This window comes from Balaenoptera borealis (genome assembly GCF_965194805.1).
Source record: "Balaenoptera borealis genome assembly, chromosome: X".
Taxonomy (NCBI): domain Eukaryota; kingdom Metazoa; phylum Chordata; class Mammalia; order Artiodactyla; family Balaenopteridae; genus Balaenoptera; species Balaenoptera borealis.
The window spans coordinates 58,196,876-58,213,765 of NC_138881.1; the positions used below are offsets into that span (position 1 = coordinate 58,196,876).

Here is a 16,890-nt window from a genome sequence, read left to right on the forward strand (position 1 = left end):
TACCATGCTGTTTTGATTACTGTAGCTTTGTAGTATCATCTGAAGTCTGGGAGCATTATACCTCTGGCTTTGTTCTTTTTCCTCAAGATTGCTTTGGCAATTCAGGATCTTTTGTGGTTCCATATGAATTTTAGGGTTATTTGTTCTAGTCCTGTGAAAAATATCATGTGTATTTTGATAGGGATTGCATTAAATCTGTAGATTGCTTTGGACAGCATGGGCATTTTAATAACATTAGTTCTTCTAATCCAAGAGCACAGAATATCTTTCCATTTCTTTGTATCATCTTTAGTTTCCTTCATAAATGTTTTATAGTTTTCAGAGTATAGGTCTTTCACCTTCTTAGTTAAGTTTATTCCTAGGTATTTTATTCTTTTTGATTCAGTTTCAAGCAGGATTTTTTTTTTTACTTTCTCTTTCTGATATTTTATTGTTAGTGTATAGAAATGCAACAGATTTCTGTATGTTGATCTTGTATTCTGCAACCTTGCTGAATTCATTTATTAGTTCTAATAGTTTTTGGGTGGAGACTTTAGGGTTTTCTAGATATAGTACCACGTCATCTGCAAATAATGACAGTTTTACCTCTTCCCTTCCGATTTGGATGCCTTTTATTTCTTTCTTGTCTGATTGCTGTGACTAGGACTTCTAATACTGTGCTGAATAGAAGTGGCGAGAATGGGCATCCTTGTCTTGTTCCAGAATTTAGCGGGAAGGCTTTCAGCTTTTCACCATTAAGTATGACATTGGCTGTGGGTTTGTCCTAAATGGCCTTTATTATGTTGAGATATGTTCCCTTGATACCCACTTTCAGAGTTTTTATTATTAATGGATGTTGAATTTTGTCACATTTGGTTTTTCTGCATCTATTGATACGATCATGTGATTTTTATCCTTTCTTTTGATAATGTGGTATATCACACTGATTAATTTGCATATATTGAATTACCCTTGTGACCCTAGAATAAATTCAGCTTGATCGTGGTGTATGATCCTTTTTATACATTTTTAGATTTGGTTTGCTAATATTTTGTTGAGGATTTTTGCATTTATATTCATCAAATATACTGGCCTGTAATTTCCTTTTTTTGTAGTGCCACACTGTGGCATGGAGTGAACAGGGCCAGAACATTCAGCTTGGGCTGGGGTACACACGCAGCAAAGCGGCTGTGGGAAACCCAGCAGCTCTGCTGCCATCAGAAGTGTGGGCTGCTTCTGGGGCGCCTCTTGAGTAAATTCCAGCAATGGTCACCACTGCTGCCCCACCTGGGCTCCACCCCAGGGCTGGGTCACCTCTCCATCTCAAAGTCGAGTCTCTTCCCAGGTCCTGGCCACCCTAGATCCAGTGCCATGCTTGTGGCATGAAGTGAGCAGGGCTAGAACATTCTTTCAGCTCTGGCTGGAGAGCACAGCATGGCTGTTGCATGAAACCAGTAGCCTAGGGCAGCAGGCTACTGGTTTCTCTACCCTACCTGGGGGCAGTCTACCCACGCGGTACTCATGAGTGGAGCCCAGGCTTCTCTGTGGACTTCTGTGTATTTTTCTTACAACATTGGTTGTACAGGAGTCTTTCTGCCAATTTCCAGTTAGTTTTCGGTGAGAATTGTTCCACACGTTGATATATTTTTGATGTGTTCGTGGAGAGAGGTGAACTCCACATCTTCTTACACCACCCTCTTGATCTCCTATCAAGAGATGCATTTAAATATAAAGGTACAGATTGGTGGAACGTAAAAAGATTTTTTAAATATACCATGCTAACAGTAAACATAAGAAAGCTGCAGTAGCTATATAATGTCAGATAAAGTAGACTTCAAGACAAAAGGTGTTACTGGACTTTCAAAAGGACATTTAGTGCTGATAAAAGGGGCAATTTATCTGGAAGACATAGCAATCATAAACATGTTTGTGCTAATAACAGCCTTCAAATTACATGAAGAAAAAATTGATAGAATTAAATGGAGAAATAGACAAATCTACAGCCATAGTTAGAGATTTTCATACTTCTCTTTCAGTAACTGAAAGAATTTCTGGACAGAAAATCAGTAAGGACATAAAAGATCTGGAGAGAACTCACAGCCACCTTAACCTGTTTGACATTTATAGAAAAATATATCCAATAGCTGCAAAATACACCTTTTTTCAAATGCACATGGTATGTTCACTAACTTAGACCATATTCTGGGCCACCAAATAAGTGTCCATAAACTTTCTTTTTTTTAACTAAGTAATTTATTTTTTAAATTAATTAGTTAATTAATTTGGCTGCATTGGATCTTAGTTGTGGCACGTGGGATCTTTGTCACAGCACGCAAGATCTTTCGTTGTGGCATGTGGGCTCTTCATTGCAGCGCGCGGGCTTCTCTCTAGTTGTGGCACATGGGCTCTAGAGCACGCGGGCTCAGGAGTTGTGGCGTACAGGCTTAGTTGCCCCGTGGCAGATGGGTTCTTATTTCCCCAACCAGGGATTGAACTCTTGTCCCCTGCATTGGAAGGCGGATTCTTAACCACTGGACCACCAGGGAAGTCCCTCCATAAACTTTCAAAGATTGAAATTGCACTATGTTCTCTGACCACAATCTAATCCAGTTAGCAATCAATGACATATAGGAAGTCCCTAAATATTTTAAAATTAAACAACATACTTATAAATAACCCATCAGTCAAAGAAGAAATCACAAAGAAAATTAAGAAGTATTTTTAACTGAATGATAATGAAATACATTAAAACTTGTGGGATACAACTAAAGCAGTGCTGAGAGGGAAAGGTATAACTTTCAGTAGTTATATTAGAAAAAAGAAAGGTAAAATCAGTTACTAAGGTACTAACTTAAGAAGTTGGAGAAAACAAGAACAAAATAAGCTTAAAGTATATGGAAGAAAGGAAACAATAAAGATGGAGAACCTCATGGGGGTTGGTGGTAGTAATGTTGCACAAAAGTCGAACATATGTATACCCTCATGACCTGGCAGTTTCACTCCCAGGTATATACCTAAGGGGAATGAGACCATATTTCCTCAAAAGGCTTGTACAAGAATGCTCATAGCAGCATTATTTGTAATACCCCAAGCTGAACACTACTTAAATGCCCATACATAGTAGAATGGATAAATAAATTTTTGCATATTCACACTGAAATACTATTTAGCAATAAGGTTAAACAGACTATAGTTCTTTACTTATAAGTAACAGATATAGCTAAATTTTACAAACATAATTTGAGTAAAAAAAAGTCAGACACAAAAGAGCATAAAGTTCAGACATGGCTGAAACTTGTATATGCTGGTTAAAAGCCAGTATGGTGCTCACCCTTAGTGGGAGATCTTGAATGGAACTGGACCTGAGGGGGACTTCTGAAGAGTTAGTAATGTTTTGTATCTTAATCTGGGTACCGATTACATGGATGTGTTCAGATGTGAAAATTGATTGAGCTATACTGTGTTTGTGTATTTTTCTGCATGTATGTTACATTTCAGTAAAAAGACAAAAGAAAAAATTCATGGATAATATTTACAGCAAAACTAAGTGACAGTGTATCCCCATGAAACTCAAAATAAAAACAGGTAAGGGCAAATCATTCATAGCCACAAGATCAACAAGGAATGGACATCTGTGTAGGAGAAAGCAGAAGGAGTTGACAGACCATGTGAAAGACCTGACAAACAGGAGAATTCCTAAACAGCAAACATGTATTCACTAAAAAGCGTGGCATTCTGACAAGTGTGAGGTGGTATCTCATTGCATTTGAGGTGGTTTTGATTTACATTTCCCTTATGATTAGTGATGTCGAGTACCTTTTCATGTGCCTGTTGGCCATCTCTATGTCTTCTTTGGAAAAATGTCTGTTCAGGTCTTCTGCCCATTTCTTATTCAGATTGTTTGTACTGAGTTGTATGAGTTCTTTATGTATTTTGGATATTAACCCCTTAACAGACATATTATTTGCAAATATCTTCTCCCATTCAGTTAAGTTGCCTTTTTGTTTTGCTGATGGTTCCCTTTGCTGTGCAAAAGTTTTTTAGCTTCATATGGTTCCATTTGTTTATTTTTGGTTTTGTTCCCGTTGCCTGAGGAGACAGGTCAAAAAAAATATTGCTAAGACCAATTTCAAAGAGCATACTGCCTGTGTTTTCTTCTAGGTGTTTTATGGTTTCAGGTCTTAAATTTAAGTCTTTAATTCATTTTGAGTTTATTTTTGTAAATGATGTGAGAAAATGGTCTAGTTTCATTGTTTTACTTGTAGCTATCCAGTTTTCCCAGCACCACTAAGCCATAAAAAAGAATGAAATCTTGCAATCTGTGACAATATGGATGGACCTGGAGGGTATTATGCTAAGTGAATAAGTCAGACAGAGAAAGATAAAACAAATGGGTCCTAAAAAACCCAGAAACAGACTCAGATACAGAGAGCAAACTAGTGGTTGAGAGAATGGGAGGATGGGTGAAATAGGTGAAGGGGATTAAGAGATACAAATTACCAGTTATAAAATAAATAAGTCACAGGGATGTAATGCACAGCACAGGGAATATAGTCAATAATATTATAATAACTTTGTATGGCACATAATTGATACAAATATAGAATCACTATGTTGTACATCTGAAACATATTATATTGTAAGTCAACTATACTTCAATTAAACATTTTTAATGAAAAAAATAAAAGTGTGGCAGTTCAGTTTAAGAACATTAGTTGAAATGGGAGGGGTTTTGCCCTCCAATAAAAACTGAATGAATACAAGGAACCTGTGGTCAGAAGGTCTGAAAGGGATGGAGCAGGCTAACCCTTAATGAACTCTTGAAAATGAGCCACCAGATCTCCCTACTCATACACGGTCCCACACTGAGGAGAAATTGCTGAGAATAGAATTCAAATTGAGCAGAACAGGAACAATAAAGAATAAGGAAAGAAAAGGTCTAGATAAGAATGGCAGAGAGGACCAGAACCAAGAACTCTAATCAAGCAAGTCATCGTATTCCTTTAACATACATAAAAACAGCAGAAAGGGAGCCTCTGTGAAGTTAGAAAAGCCACCCTGAACCATACTTCTTTCTAAAAGTTCAGGAAAGCTTAGTACACATAAGAATGAGCAACAGATTGTGATGATGGTTGCACAGTTCTGAATATACTAAAAACCACTGAATTGTACATTTTAAATGGGTGAATTTTATGGTATTTGAAAAATATCTCAATAAAGCTGTGAGAAAAATGAATAGAAAATTAATCAAGGTCAGATCCCACACAAAATTATTATGAGAAAAATGAGAGAATCAAAAGCATTCCATGTTGCTTATCTATTTTATGTATAGTAGTTTTTATCTGTTAATCCCATACTCCTAATTTCTCCCTCCCTCCCTCCCTCCCTCTCTGCTTTGGTAATCATAAATTTGTTTTCTATGTCTGTGAGTCAGTTTCTGTTTTGTATATAGATTCATTTGTATTATTTTTTAGATTCCACATGTAAGTGATATAAGCTGAAAAAATATATATATATATAACTGAATCACTTTGCTGTACACCTGAAACTAACACAGTATTGTAAATCAACTATACTTCAATTTAAAAAAAAAAGAGAAAAAGGGGGGAAAAAACATTCCAGAAAGACACACTCAAAAAACAACAAATTTAAAATATACTGTTTAAAAATGAGTTGGAAGACATTAAGAAAATTAAATAAGACATGGAAGAACAATACAAAGCAGGATTAGAAAAACTCAGAACTGTAGTGACAACTTGGGGGAAGTAAGAAGAAAGAATCACTTCAGAAATGAAGGCTGAGGGACTTCCCTGGTGGTCAGTGGTTAAGAATCCGCCTTCCAATGCAGGGGATGCGAATTCGATCCCTGGTTGGGGAACTAAGATCCCACATGCCATGGGGCAACTAAGCCCATGCACTCTGGAGCCCACGAGCCACAACTAGAGAGCCCACATGCCACAACAAAGAGCCTGCGTGCTGCAAATAAGATCCAATGCAGCCAAGTAAATTTAAAAAGAAAAGAAAAGAGAGGAAGGCTGGGACTTCCCTGGCGGTCCAGTGGTTAAGACTCCATGCTTCCACTGCAGGGAGTGCAGGTTCAGTCCCTGGTTGGGGAATTAAGATCCCACATGCCATGTGGTGTGGCCAAAAAATAAAAATAAAAAAAACAGAGATGAAGGCTAAGGCAGAACACTCTTTGACATAAATCGTAGCAATGTTTTTATGGATCTGTCTCCTCAGACACAGGAAACAAAAGCAAAAATAAACAAATGGGACCTAATTAAACTTTAAAACTTTTGCACAGCAAAGGAAACCAACAACAAAATGAAAAGACAACCTACAGAATGGGAGAAAATATTTTGCAAATGATATGCCCAATAAGGGGTTAATATCCAAAATATATAGATAGCTCATATAACTCAATATAAAAAATACTTAAAAATGGGCAGACGACCTGAGTAGACATCTTTCCAAAGAAGATATACAGATGGCCAACAGGAACATGAAAAGATGCTCCACATTGCTAATCATCAGAGAAATGCAAATCAAAACCATAATGAGATGTCACCTCACACCTGTCAGAATGGCTATCATCAAGAAGTCTACAAATAACAAATGTTGGCGAGGATGTATAGAAAAGGGAACCTTAGTACACTGTTGGTGGGAATATAAATTAGTGTAGCTACTATGGAAGGCAGTGTGGCAGTTTGTCAAAAAATTAAAATAGAACTACCATATGATCCAGCAATTCTACCCCTGGGTTTTTATCCAAAGAAAATGGAACACTAATTCAAAAAGATACATGCACCCCAATGTTCATAGCATCATTGTTTACATTACCCAGTATATGGAAGCAACCAAAGGTGTCCATCAGTAGATGAATAGATATAGAAGATGTGGTGTATATATATATACAGTGGAGTATTAGCCCTGAAAAGAGTGAAACTCTGCCATTTTCAACAACATGGATGGCCCCTAGAGGGTATTAATACTTAGTGAAATAAGTCAGAGAAAGACAAATACTGTATGATATCACTTTTATGTGGAATCTAAAAAATAATAAAAAATATAACAAAACAGAACCAGACTCACAGATATAGAGGACAAACTAGTGGATACCAGTGAGGAGAGAAAAGGGAGGGAAGGGCAAGATGGTAGGGGATTAAGAGGTACCAGCTACTATGTATAAAATGAATAAGCTACAAAGATACATTGTACAGCACAGGGAATATAGCCAATTTTTTTTAACATCTTTATTGGAGTATAATTGCTTTACAATGGTGTGTTAGTTTCTGCTTTATAACAAAGTGAATCACTTATACATATGTCCCCATATCTCTTCCCTCTTGCATCTCCCTCCCTCCCACCCTCCCTATCCCACCCTCCCTATCCCACCCCTCTAGGTGGTCACAAAGCACTGAGCTGATCTCCCTGTGCTATGTGGCTGCTTCCCACTAGCTATCGGTTTTACATTTGGTAGTGTATATATATCCATGCCACCCTCCTACTTTGTCCCAGCCTACCCTTCCCCCTCCCCGTGTCCTCAAGTCCATTCTCTAGTAGGTCTGCGTCTTTATTCCCATCCTGCTCTTAGGTTCTTCATGACCTTTTTTTTTTTTTTTTTTAGATTCCATATATATGTGTTAACATATGGTATTTGTTTTTCTCTTTCTGACTTACTTCACTCTGTATGACAGACTCTAGGTCCATCCACCTCACTACAAATAACTAAATTTTGTTTCTTTTTATGGCTGAGTAATATTCCATTGTATATATGTGCCACATCTTCTTTATCCGTTCATCCGATGATGGACACTTAGGTTGCTTCCATGTCCTGGTTATTGTAAATAGAGCTGCAATGAACATTGTGGTACATGACTCTTTGAATTATGGTTTTCTCAGGGTATATGCCCAGTAGTGGGATTGCTGGGTCGTATGGTAGTTCTATTTTTAGTTTTTTAAGGAACCTCCATATAGTTCTCCATAGTGGCTGTATCAGTTTACATTCCCACCAACAGTGCAAGAGGGTTCCCTTTTCTCCACACCCTCTCCAGCATTTATTGTTTGTAGATTTCTTGATGATGGCCATTCTGACTGCTGTGAGGTGATATCTCATTGTAGTTTTGATTTGCATTTCTCTAATGATTAATGATGTTGAGCATTCTTTCATGTGTTTGTTGGCAAACTGCATATCTTCTTTGGAGAAATGTCTATTTACATCTTCTGCCCATTTTTGTATTGGGTTGTTTGTTTTTTTGTTTGTTTTTAATAAGTATAATTGTGATGGAAATTTATTTATTTATTTGTTTGTTTATTTATTTATGGCTGTGTTGGGTCTTCGTTTCTGTGCGAGGGCTTTCTCTAGTTGCAGCGAGCGGGGGCCACTCTTCTTCGCGGTGCGCGGGCCTCTCACTGTTGCGGCCTCTCTTGTTGCGGAGCACAAGCTCCAGACGCGCAGGCTCAGTAGTTGTGGCTCACGGGCCTAGTTGCTCCGCAGCATGTTGGATCTTCCCAGACCAGGGCTCGAACCCATGTCCCCTGCATTGGCAGATTCTCAACCACTGCGCCACCAGGGAAGCCCGGGTTGTTTGTTTTTTTGATATTGAGCTGCTTGTAAATTTTGGAGATTAATCCTTTGTCAGTTGCTTCATTGACAAATATTTTCTCCCATTCTGAGGGCTGTCTTTTCGTCTTGTTTATGGTTTCCTTCGCTGTGCAAAAGCTTTGAAGTTTCATTAGGTCCCATTTGTTTATTTTTGTTTTTATTTCCATTTCTCTAGGAGCTGGGTCAAAAAGGATCTTGCTGTGATTTATGTCATAGAGTGTTCTGCCTATGCTTTCCTGTAAGAGTTCTATAGTGTATGGCCTTACCTTTAGGTCTTTTATCCATTTTGAGTTTACTTTTGTGTATGGTGTTAGGGAGTGTTCTAGTTTCATTCTTTTACATGTAGCTGTCCAGTTTTTCCAGCATCACTTATTGAAGAGGCTGTCTTTTCTCCATTGTATATTCTTGCCTCCTTTATCAAACATAAGGTGACCTCTGTGCATGGGTTTATCTCTGGGCTGTCTATCCTGTTCCATTGATCTGTATTTCTGTGTTTGTGCCAGTACCATACTGTCTTGATTACTGTAGCTTTGTAGTCTAATCTGAAGTCAGGGAACCTGCTTCCTCCAGCTCTGTTTTTCTTTCTCAAGATTGCTTTGGCTATTCATGGTCTTTTGTGTTTCCATACAACTTGAGAAATTTTTTGTTCTAGTTCTGTGAAAAATGCCAGTGGTAGTTTGATAGAGATTGCATTGAATCTGTAGATTGCTTTGAGTAGTAGAGTCATTTTCACAATGTTGATTCTTCCAATCCAAGAACATGGTATATCTCTCCATCTATTTGTATCATCTTTAATTTCTTTCATCAGTGTCTTACAATTTTCTGCGTACAGGTCTTTTGTCTCCATAGGTAGGTTTATTCCTAGGTATTTTATTCTTTTTGTTGCAATGGTAAATGGGAGTGTTTCATTAATTTCACTTCCAGATTTTTCATCATTAGTGTATAGGAATGCAAGAGATTTCTGTGCATTAATTTTGTATCCTGCTACTTTACCAAATTCATTGATTAGCTCTAGTAGTTTTCTGGTAGCATCTTTAGGATTCTCTATGTATAGTATCATGTCATCTGCAGTGACAACTTTACTTCTTCTTTTCTGATTTGGATTCCTTTTATTTCTTTTTCTTCTCTGATTGCTGTGGCTAATACTTCCAAAACAGTGTTGAATAATAGTGGTGAGACCAGTTAGAATGGGCATCATCAGAAAATCTACAAACAACAAATGCTGGAGAGGGTGTGGAGAAAAGGGAACCCTCTTGCACTGTTGGTGGGAATGTAAATTGATACAGCCACTATGGAGAACAATATGGAGGTTCCTTAAAAAACGAAAAATAGAATTACCATATGATCCAGCAATCCCACTACTGGGCATATACGCATAAAAAAACCATAATTCAAAATGACACATGCACCCCAGTGTTCATTGCAGCACTATTTACAATAGCCAGGTCATGGAAGCAACCTAAATGCCCATCGACAGATGAATGGATAAAGAAGATGTGGTACATATATACAATGGAATATTACTCAGCCATAAAAAGGAACGAAATTGAGTCATTTGTTGAGACGTGGATGGATCTAGAGACTGTCATACAGAGTGAAGTAAGTCAGAAAGAGAAAAACAAATATCATATATTAACGCATGTATGTGGAACCTAGAAATATGGTACAGGTGAACCGGTTTGCAGGGCAGAAGTTGAGACACAGATGTTGAGAACAAACATATGGACACCAAGGGGGGAAAACCGCGGTGGGGTGGGGATGGTCATGTGCTGAATTGGGCGATTGGGATTGACATGTATACACTGATGTGTATAAAATTGATGACTGATTAAAAAAAATAATTAAAAAATTTAAAAATAATTTAAAAAATAAAAAAATAAAAAATAGTGGTGAGAGTGGGCAACCTTGTCTTGTTCCTGATCTTAGTGGAAATGGTTTCAGTTTTTCACCATTGAGGACGATGTTGGCTGTGGGGTTGTCATGTATGGCCTTTATTATGTTGAGGTAAGTTCACTCTATGCCTACTTTCTGGAGGGTTTTTATCATAAATGGGTGTTGAATTTTGTCGAAAGCTTTTTCTGCATCTATTGAGATGATCATATGTTTTTTATTCTTCAGTTTGTTAATATGGTGTATCACATTGATTGATTTGCATATATTGAAGAATCCTTGCATTCCTGGGAGAAACCCCACTTGATCATGGTATATGATCCTTTTAATGTGCTGTTGGATTCTGTTTGCTAGTATTTTGTTGAGGATTTTTGCATCTATGTTCATCAGTGATATTGGCCTGTAGTTTTCTTTCTTTGTGACATCTTTGTCTGGTTTTTGTATCAGCGTGATGGTGGCCTCGTAGAATGAGTTTGGGGGTGTTCCTCCCTCTGCTGTAGTTTGCAAGTTTGAGAAGGATGGGTGTTAGCTCTTCTCTAAATATGTGATGGAATTCACCTGTGAAGGCGTCTGGTCCTGGGCTTTTGTTTGTTGGAAGATTTTTAATCACAGTCTCAATTTCAGTGCTTGTGATTGGTCTGTTTATATTTTCTGTTTCTTCCTGGTTCAGTCTCGGAAGGTTGTGGTTTTCTAAGAATTTGTCCATTTCTTCCAGGTTGTCCATTTTATTGGCATAGAGTTGCTTGTAGTAATCTCTCATGATCCTTTGTATTGCTGCAGTGTCAGTTTTTTCTCCTTTTTCATTTCTAATTTTATTGATTTGAGTCTTCTCCCTTTTTTTCATGATGAGTCTGGCTAATGGTTTATCAATTTTGTTTATGTTCTCAAAGAACCAGCTTTTAGTTTTATTGATCTTTGCTATTGTTTCCTTCATTTCTTTTTCATTTCTTTCTCATCTGATCTTTATGATTTCTTTCCTTCTGCTAACTTTGGGGTTTTTTTGTTCTTCTTTCTCTAATTGCTTTAGGGGTAAGGTTAGGTTGTTTATTTGAGATGTTTCTTGTTTCTTAAGGTAGGACTGTACTGCTATAAACTTCCCTTTGGAACTGCTTTTGCTGCATCCCATAGGTTTTGGGTCGTCGTGTTTTCATTCTCATTTGTTTCTATGTATTTTTTGATTTCTTCAGTGATCTCTTGGTTATTAAGTAGTGTATTGTTTAGCCTCCACATGTTTGTATTTTTTACAGTTTTTTTCCTGTAATTGATATCTAGTTTCATAGCGTTGTGGTCGGAAACCATACTTAATACGATTTCCATTTTCTTAAATTTACCAAGGCTTGATTTGTGACCCAAGACATGATCTATCCTGGAGAATGTTCCATGAGCACTTGAGAGGAAAGTGTATTCTGTTGTTTTTGGATGGAATGTCCTATAAATATCAATTAAGTCCATCTTGTTTAATGTATCATTTAAAGCTTGTGTTTCCTTATTTATTTTCATTTTGGATGATCTGTCCATTGGTGAAAGTGGGTTGTTAAAGTCCCCTACTATGATTGTGTTACTGTCTGTTTCCCCTTTTATGGCTGTTAACATTTGCCTTATGTATTGAGGTGCTCCTATGTTGGGTGCATAAATATTTACAGTTGTTATATCTTCTTCTTAGATTGATCCCTTGATCATTATGTAGTGTCCTTCTTTGTCTCTTGTAATAGTCTTTGTTTTAAAGTCTACTTTGTCTGATATGAAAATTGCTACTCCAGCTTTCTTTTGATTTCCATTTGCATGGAATGTCATTTTCCATCCCCTCACTTTCAGTCTGTATGTGTCCCTAGGTCTGAAGTGGGTTTCTTGTAGACAGCATATATATGGGTCTTGTTTTTGTATCCATTCAGCCAGTCTATGTCTTTTGGTTGGAGCATTTAGTCCATTTACATTTAAGGTAATTATTGATATGTATGTTCCTATTACCATTTTCTTAATTGTTTTGGGTTTGTTTTTGTAGGTCCTTTCCTTCTCTTGTGTTTCCTGCCTAGAGAAGTTCCTTTAGCATTTGTTGTAAAGCTGGTTTGGTGGTGCTGAATTCTCTTAGCTTTTGCTTGTCTGTAAAACTTTTAATTTCTCCATCGAATCTGAATGAGATCCTTTCTGGGTAGAGTAATCTTGGTTGTAGGCTTTTCCCTTTCATCACTTTAAATATGTCCTGCCACTCCCTTCTGGCTTGCAGAGTTTCTGCTGAAAGATCACCTGTAACCTTATGGGGATTCCCTTTTATGTTATTTGTTGTTTTTCCCTTGCTGCTTTTAATATTTTTTCTTTATATTTAATTTTTGATAGTTTGATTAATATGTGTCTTGGTGTGTTTCTCCTTGGATTTATCCTGTATGGGACTCTCTGCTTCCTGGACTTGATTAACTCTTTCCTTTCCCATATTAGGGAAGTTTTCAACTATAATCTCTTCAAATATTTTCTCAGTCCCTTTCTTTTTCTCTTCTTCTGGGACCCTTATAATTCTAATGTTGGTGCATTTACTGTTGTCCCAGAGGTCTCTGAGACTGTCCTCAATACTTTTCATTGTTTTTTCTTTATTCTGCTCTGCAGTAGTTATTTCCAGTATTTTATCTTCCAGGTCACTTATCCGTTCTTCTGCCTCAGTTAATCTGCTATTGATTCCTTCTAGAGAGTTTTTAGTTTCATTTATTGTGTTGTTCATCACTGTTTGTTTGCTCTTTAGTTCTTCTAGGTCCTTGTTAAATGTTTCTTGTATTTTCTCCATTCTATTTCCAAGATTTTGGATCATCTTTACTATCATTACTCTGAATTCCTTTTCAGGTAGACTGCCTATTTCCTCTTCATTTGTTAGGTCTGATGGGTTTTTACCTTGCTCCTTCATCTGCTGTGTGTTTCTCTGTCTTCTCATTTTGCTTAACTTACTGTGTTTGGTGTCTCCTTTTCGCAGGGTGCAGGTTCTTAGTTCCCCTTGTTTTTGGTGTTTGCTCCCAGTGAGTAAGGTTGGTTCAGTGGGTTATGTAGGCTTCCTGGTGGAGGAGACTAGTGCCTGTGTTCTGGTGGTGAGGCTGGATCTTGTTTTTTCTGGTGGGCAGGACCACGTCCGGTGGTGTGTTTTGGGGTGCCTGTGACCTTATTTTGATTTTAGGCAGCCTCTCTGCTAATGGGTGGGATTGTGTTCCCGTCTTGCTAGTTGTTTGGCACAGGGTGTCCAGCACTGTAGCTTGCTGGTCGTTGAGTAGAGCTGGGTCTTGGCATTGAGATGGAGATCTCTGGGAGATTTTCAGTGTTTGATATTACGTGGAGCTGGGAGGTCTCTGGTGGACCAGTGTCCTGAACTCGGCTCTCCCACCTCAGAGGCACAGGCCTGATGCCTGGCTGGAGCACCAAGACCCTGTCATCCACACGGCTTAGAATAAATAGGAGAAAGAAAGAAAGAAAGAAAGAAAGAAAAAGTAAAATAAAGTTATTAAAATAAAAAATAATTATTAAAATTTTTTTAAAATTTAAAATGTAGTAAAAAAAAAAGAAAAAAAGAAAGAAGAGAGCAACCAAACCAAAAAACAAATCCACCAATGATAAGAAGCGCTAAAAGCTATACTAAAAAAACCCAAAATAAACAGACAGAACCCTAGGACAAATGGTAAAAGCAAAGCTATGCAGACAAAATCACACACAGAAGCATAAACATACACAGTCACAAAAAGAGAAAAAGGAAATATATATATATATCATTGCTCCCAAAGTCCACCGCCTCAATTTTGGGATGATTCGTTGTCTCTTCAGGTATTCCACAGATGCAGGGTACATCAAGTTGATTGTGGAGATTTAATCCGCTGCTCCTGAGGCTGCTGGGAGAGATTTCCCTTTCTCTTCTTTGTTCCTGCAGCTCCTGGAGTTCAGCTTTGGATTTGACCCCGCCTCTGCGTGTAGGTCACCTGAGGGCGTCTGTTCCTGCCCAGACAGGACGGGGTTAAAGGAGCAGCTGATTCGGGGGCTCTGGCTCACTCAGGCCGGGGGGAGGGAGGGGTACGGACGGGGCGAGCCTGTGGCGGCAGAGGCCGGGATGACGTTGCACCAGCCTGAGGCGTGCCCTGTGTTCTCCCGGGGAAGTTGTCCCTGGATCATGGGACCCTGGCAGTGGCGGGCTGCACAGGCTCCTGGGAGGGGCAGTGTGGATAGTAACCTGTGCTTGCTCACTGGCTTCTTGGTGGCTGCAGCAGCAGCCTCAGCGTCTCATGCCCGTCTCTGGGGTCCGCGCTGATAGCCTCAGCTCACGCTGGTCTCTGGAGCTCCTTTAAGTGACGCTCTTAATCCCCTCTCCTCGCGCACCAGGAAACAAAGAGGCGTGAAAAAGTCTCTTGCCTCTTTGGCAGCTCCAGACTTTTTCCCGGACTCCCTCCCGGCTAGCTGTGGTGCACCAGCCCCTTCAGGCTGTGTTCACCCAGCCAACCCCAGTCCTCTCCCTGGGATCCAACCTCCGAAGCCCGAGCCTCAGCTCCTAGCCCCCGCCCGCCCCGGCGGGTGAGCAGACAAGCCTGTCGGACTGGTGAGTGCTGGTTGGCACCAATCCTCTCTGCTGGAATCTCTCCGCTTTGCCCTCCACACCCCTGTTGCTGCGCTCTCCTCCGTGGCTCCGTAGCTCCCCCCCGCCTCCACCCCCCTCTCTGCCAGTGAAGGGTCTTCCTAGTGTGTGGAAACGTTTCCTCCTTCACAGCTCCCTTCCAGAGGTCCAGGTCCCATCCCTATTCTTTTGTCTCTGTTTTTTCTTTTTTCTTTTGCCCTACCCAGGTACGTGGGGAGTTTCTTGCCTTTTGGGAAGTCTGAGGTCTTCTGCCAGCGTTCAGTAGGTGTTCTGTAGGAGTCATTCCACATGTAGATGTATTTCTGATGTATTTGTGGGGAGGAAGGTGATCTCCACTTCTTACTCTTCCACCGTCTTCCCAATATTTTATGATAACTGTAAATGGAATATAATATATAAAATATTATATCAACATGTTGTACACCTGAAACTAATATTGTAAATCAATTCGACTTCAATTTGAATAAAAGAAAAGAAATGAAGGCTAAACTAGAAGAAAACAAGAATGAGTGAATATAACAGAAAATGCCTTTCTAAAGTAAAAAGGAAAATGTTTTAAATCAAAAAGAGACAAAGATGAACAGATTTCTAGAAAAAGTGACAAATATGAAAGATAGCAAAGAAGACCTGACATATGGATAATAAGATTATCTGAAGAAGAATACCAAAGCAAGGAAAAAGAAAAAAATGCTTAAAACTAATATTGGATGGACCTAGAGACTGTCCTACAGAGTGAAGTAAGTCAAAAACAAATACCATATGCTAACGCACATATATGGAATCTGAGAAAACGGTACTGATGAACTTAGTGGCAGGGAAGGAATAAAGATGCAGATGTAGAGAATGGACTTGAGGACATGGGGAGGGGGAAGGGTAAGCTGGGACGAAGTGAGAGAGTGGCATGGACATATATACACTACCAAATGTAAAATGGATGGCTAGTGGGAAGCAGCCGCATAGCACAGGGAGATCAGCTCAGTGCTTTGTGACCACCTAGAGGGGTGGGATAGGGAGGATGGGAGGGAGATGCAAAAGGGAGGGGATATGGGGATATATGTATACATATAGCTGATTCACTTTGTTGTACAGCAGAAACTAACACAACATTGTAAAGCAGTTATACTCCAATAAAGATATTTTTAAAAAACCTAATATTGAGGAAACTTTAGATTTGCTTTTAAAAAGCACACCATGTACCTAAGAATTTTGACCCAGAATGAGCAACAAGACACATTCTAATAAAATTACTAGACTTTTTTTAAAAAAAGAAATGCCTTGGATACTTCAGCAAAAACAGCAGGTGGGTTGTAAAGGAAGGAAAATTAGATCATCTTCAAACTTTTTGACACCAACACTTTATGCCAGAAGAAAATGGAGTAACATTTAAGATACTCAAGGGGAAAAAATGTGAGCCCAAGGACATTATATCTGGTAAAACTGACTTTTAGGTATAAAGGGTACAGGTATTTATCAACATGCAGGAACTCAGGAAATATTGGTCCCATGATCCCTTTCTGAGGAATTTGCTAGAGAATGAGCTTAAGACAACCAAAGTGATGAGAGAGACATTGATATAAGGACTATCAGTCAACATTAAATATATAGTTACTTATAGAACTAAGACTAAATGAGATTTGAAAGAGACAAAGTATTAATGTCTATATGCCCAGTGCTCTGGTAATGTAGATATAGTGTAACTTTTAATGGAGAAATGGGGAAAGAATATGCAAAAAAAAAAGAACTGTTCTCAGCAATTATATTGGTAACAGTATTAGTGTTATTCCAGGACTGTGTAATGTGAGATAATATTAACTGAGTAATTATG

At 38.7% G+C, this 16,890-nt stretch overlaps 2 protein-coding genes across 3 annotated transcripts in view; one reads left to right on the forward strand and one right to left on the reverse strand.

Annotated features, from left to right (window-relative positions):
* IGBP1 (immunoglobulin binding protein 1) overlaps positions 1 to 16,890 on the forward strand; it is a 39,127-nt gene that overhangs the window by 18,151 nt on the left and 4,086 nt on the right. The gene's annotated exons all lie outside the window — the stretch shown is intronic.
* Positions 9,557 to 16,890, reverse strand: part of P2RY4 (pyrimidinergic receptor P2Y4) — a gene marked incomplete at its 5' end in the record, with an annotated part of 80,288 nt that continues 72,954 nt past the window's right edge. Inside the window, one exon of the mRNA XM_082376679.1 lies at positions 9,557 to 15,440. The remainder of the gene's footprint in view (positions 15,441 to 16,890) is intronic.